The sequence below is a fragment of the Cicer arietinum genome, chromosome 1 (genome assembly GCF_000331145.2).
Source record: "Cicer arietinum cultivar CDC Frontier isolate Library 1 chromosome 1, Cicar.CDCFrontier_v2.0, whole genome shotgun sequence".
Taxonomy (NCBI): domain Eukaryota; kingdom Viridiplantae; phylum Streptophyta; class Magnoliopsida; order Fabales; family Fabaceae; genus Cicer; species Cicer arietinum.
Window position 1 is genome coordinate 39,450,371 of NC_021160.2, and position 4,981 is coordinate 39,455,351.

General features: G+C 30.6%; 1 non-coding gene across 1 annotated transcript; it reads left to right on the forward strand.

Annotated features, from left to right (window-relative positions):
- The first annotated feature begins 352 nt into the window (after positions 1-352).
- Positions 353-476, forward strand: LOC113785195 (small nucleolar RNA SNORA69). Its single transcript, XR_003471351.1, has one exon. It is a non-coding gene; the product is annotated as a small nucleolar RNA SNORA69 (small nucleolar RNA).
- Positions 477-4,981: the final 4,505 nt, after the last annotated feature.

The window sequence follows — 4,981 nt, forward strand, 5'->3', positions numbered from 1 at the left end:
TGCCATAAAAAGCTAAAAAGCGCTTTTCATTTCAAATAATTAATTTACAGGGTTTAAAAAAAAACACACACACACATTTTACAGCCGCTTTTTTTAAAAAGCGCTGTAAAATGTTGTTCTAAAGCGCTTTAATGGTGCACCTTTTACAGCGCTTTCGTGAGAAAGCGCTGTAAAATGTACAAGAAAAGCGCTGTAAAATGCAGACCCATAATATGAAATTATGGGTGCGCATTTTACAGCGTTTTTTTGAGAAAGCGCTGTAATATGCACACCCATATATGAAATTATGGGTGGGCGTTTTACAGCGCTTTTTTGAGAAAGCGCTGTAATATGCACACCCATATATGAGTTATGGGTGGGCATATTACAGCGCTTTTATGAGAAAGCGTTGTAATATGCCCACCCATATATGAGTTATGGGTGTGCATTTTAGAGCGCTTTTTTGAGAAAGCGCTGTAAAATGCACACCCATAACTCATATAATGGGGTGCATATTACAGCGCTTTATGTTAAGAAGCGCTGTAAAATGTGCATAACAAGCGCGCGTTGTATTTACATGTTTTATAGCGCTTTTTTAAAAGCGCTGTTGTATCATTTACAGCGCTCGTTTCCACAGCGCTTATTTTTTTGAAAAAGCGCTGTAAATGGCTTAAAAAAAGCGCTGTAAAATCCGTTTTTTCGCGTAGTGAACTTACTTTTATATGTTGTATAGTTATAATATTCTATAAGGGTAATATTTATTAACATGTTTGAATTAATTATTATATACTCAAAAGTTTGTCTAAATTATTATCTAAGTAATTTAGCTTATTTATTTTAATTATTCTTTTGAAATATCTAAAAATAATATTTAAATAACCTTTAATGTAATTGAATGATATTTTTGAAGAAAAAAATTATTCGCAATATATATGAATATAAACTAGTATTAGTTAATAATATTAAAAAATTATGCTAATTTTAAAAAATAAAATTTATTATACAAGTTTTTTTTAACTTAATAATGCGCTAATTTATTGTAAAACTTATGACATTTATTTAATGGGAGAATGCTAATCTTTTGGAAAAGTTTTCCGTTTCATATGTGACAAATGAGTTGGAAAATGTTACCACAGTAATTTCTCTATCTTTAATTCCATTTCTTGCTCATCTGTGTGTAGGGATGCGAATAGGCTAAGCCGTCCGTCAGGGGCTATGGTTTGGCCTACTTATGGTCTGGTCTGACCTATTTAATAAAAAAGTTAGGCTGAGGTTATTTTTAAAGCCTATTTATTTAAATAGATCAGACTTAGGCTTATAAAAAAACCTATTAGGCGTGATAGGTCGGCCTATATATAATTTATTATTATTATTTTTATTTTTTATAATTATATTAATAATATTATTTCCTATTTTAAATTATATCAATAAGGCAACCACTTAGTGGGTATTCTATATTCGGTAGCCGTTCCATATTTGGTAGTCGTTCCATATTCGGTAGACATTCAATTAGTCAATCACTCAATAGTCGTTCCATATTTGTTTGAGAAGTAATAATGGGTGCATTTGTTTCAGAAAAAAAAAAATATATATTCTATGAAACCAAAAATTATGTTTTAGGGTTTAAAGGATGTATGTTTCAGATTTTTTAAAAATTATTTTGTTAGAAAAATTATTTTTTGTTTAATATATATAGATATGTACATTGATATTAGTATGTGGAGAACATCATGTGGTATGAGTAGAATATTTAAATATTTTAATATGAATAAGGCTTTTAAATAGGCTTACAGGTCAGGCCAAACTTTTAAAAAGGTCAAGTCAGGCTGAAAAAAAAGCCTATGATAAGCCGTAGGCCAGACTTAAACCTAAAAAATTAATCGTAGCCCAAGCTCAGACCTTTCAAAATCTGGTATGGCCTATTCCCACCCCTATATGTGTGGTATAGCCAATAATAATAATAATGTTATTATTATTTGTTGAGTATGACTCTCACTCATAGGATGTATTAAGTGGGCAGTTTGACAAACTGATTATTGTGGGGACAAGGACAACTAGTGGATGTGGGGGGAAACAACTTCCTATTATATGATTTAGAGATATTGTTGCAATTTGAACTCTATTATTACTATTTAAGCACAACTTGTATTCTGTAAATTCTAATACATCTAATACAAAGGAACTACAACTGCTTTGTAGTCGAAGACGTAGGGATCATTGGCCGAATTTTGTTATTAAATGTCTTGAGTTTCTATTTGTGATTTATATTTTTATTATTTTAAGATCGTGTTGTTATTTTTACAATTGGTATCGGATGACGAGTAACTCTGATGCAAAATTTGAGGTGTCAAGGTTTCATAGAACGAGTAACTTCACATTATGACAAAAAATGGTTAAGAACCTGTTGGCACAACAGGGTCTTCAAAAGACGTTGTGTGAAGAGAAACCGGCAGATGTGACAGAAGTCAATTGAACGGAAATAAATAATAAGACAACATGGATTATTCGTCAATGTATATCAGATGATGTGGTGTATCATATCCTAGACCTAAAATCTCTAGTGGAGGTCTGCGAGATATTCGAAAGTCATTATCTATGTGAAACGCAACAATTGTGTAAGTTGAAGATATAGGAAGGATCTTATTTACAGCAACATATGGTTTAGCCCTATTTAATGATAACCAAATAAGAATGTAAAATGAGTAATCATATATGTTAAAATACGATTTTTGAAACCAAAGATTTATTGTGATTTATTTTATGTTCAAATTGCATGGTATAATCAATAATAGCACAAATTAAATCACAATAAATTGCATGGTAATTTTGTGAATTTGATCAATGTGTTATGAGCATGAACTATGATTTGGTGTTTAGGTAAATATTTATATGATGTGAATTAACATGTGTTTTTTAATGGAACCACTCAAATGAAATATAATATCTACTTGAATGCAATGGTTGTTGAATCTTATATAGTATGAATGTCGAAATTTATTAGACTATTATGAGCGTGTGAATATGAGACGTTAAATTGTAGCCAAATTTGACTATGATACATGTGTGCATCTTGAAAAACATTTTTAAAATGTACATTTAGTAGTGATTATCAAATAAATAATAATATTATGTGTCATTGCATTTGAGTCATGTGATGAACAACTTTGATTGAGTTGAATTGTCCTGAATCTGACCCATGTTGATGGTGCTCTTAATGGAGTGAGTAGCCTAGGTGAACGAGGGGGATGAACTGGATTTTAGAAGTATTTTATGTGGAGATTATTTTTTCATCATATAAGTAGGGTCTGAAATTCCAATGATGTTGGGGAAGTACAACTGAATGAGCTTGAACACAGAGTTCTACTATTGTGCCTTACGAGGTATTCTAGCAAGATTGTTAGACCTTAGGGGCATTCTGGTGGAGAATTCATAGGTGGCTTGGAGGTATTCCTCCAAATGTCGGGAGTTATCGTCGTTTACCTCGATCGTGACGTATATGTGTCTCGGGTTTCATTGAATGGATCAATGAGGAAATGGCCAATTTGTACTGTTTGTTCACTTGAGTGGTGGCATAGAATCAAACCTCCTAACCAAGTTCTTCAGTGTTAGAATGATTCCAAAATATGAAGAAATAGAGTCTAAGCTCATGCATATTGTTGCATTGTTTTGTTGTCATTAATGTGTTTCGAAAGTGATAATAATTTCTCTTAGATAATTTGATGTTAAATAATGAAATATTGATTTTGACATACCATGATAAATTATGATATGGTTCTATATGATTATTTGTGTGTTCTTCTTACTCTTATTATACTATCAAGATGATTTCCAAACTCACCTCATTCGTTGTTTGTTTTTGACTGGATTGCCCATGCATTTGCAAAATTGCAGTTATTACAGGTTAATGAGACAAAGGAATGGGATTTATAAGTTGTATTTTACTTATTTAATTAAAACTAAAATTTTTTAAGAAAATCTTATTAGTACTATTAAGTTTTTGGAATTGAATCAAGAGATTATAGTTAAATCAATTTTATTGAGATTGCACTGCTTTATTTGAGGAATAAAAATTAAAGTGTTCTATATTTACTTTGAGGAATGCAATATAATAACTCACTTGCAAAAAATTATTTTTCTTTTGAAAAAGTTTTCAATTATCCGTTATGAATATTTACAAATATTATTTATTATATATATTATTTTGGGATCTAGAGTTCCACAATAACAAAGAGCCATCTATCGGTGGTTCCAAGTACTTTGTGACTTTTACAGATGATTTTTCATGCAAGTTTTGAGTGTATTTTTTCAAACATAAATATGAAGTTTTTGCCAAGTTCGAGGTGTGGAAAGCAGAGGTACAAAATCAAATAGGCAAAAAAATCAAGTATTTGTATACAGATAATAGGACATGGTACACTAACTCAAACTTTTATAAATTTTGTGCGAAATAGTATTTAGAGACATTTTTCAGTTTGAAAGAAAAAAAAAGAATGAACAGGTCTCTAACTGAAAGGGCAAGATGTCTCTGGTTAAATGTTGGACTCTTTAAGAGTTACGAAGAAGAGGCTATTGATCTGCTGTCGCACACAGGTCAAATACGAGTTAATAAAAAACATAGCATAGGACAACAACTTAGGTTGTCTTGCAAAGACTTCTAAATCGATTAACCAAAATTAGATCCAATAAAAACAAGAAGGGAGTTTCGAGTTTAGGTTCAGTCAAATTGAGAAAACGAATTAGAATCACGTATATTAGTAAGACTAATCCTTTGGTTCAAAAATTTCAAACATATCAAAGATTTTTAAAGGATTCAATTTATAAATTGTCATTCTATTCATGTTTGACTATAGAATGGATCATGCAAATGTAAATCAACCACATGTGAATTTTATTTCTTTGACTGAATTAAACATCACAATAAATGATGGATTATAGTTAAGAAACAAGCGTCGCAAACTACAAATAATTTAGAAACCAAATTATATCAAACTAAATTTATCAA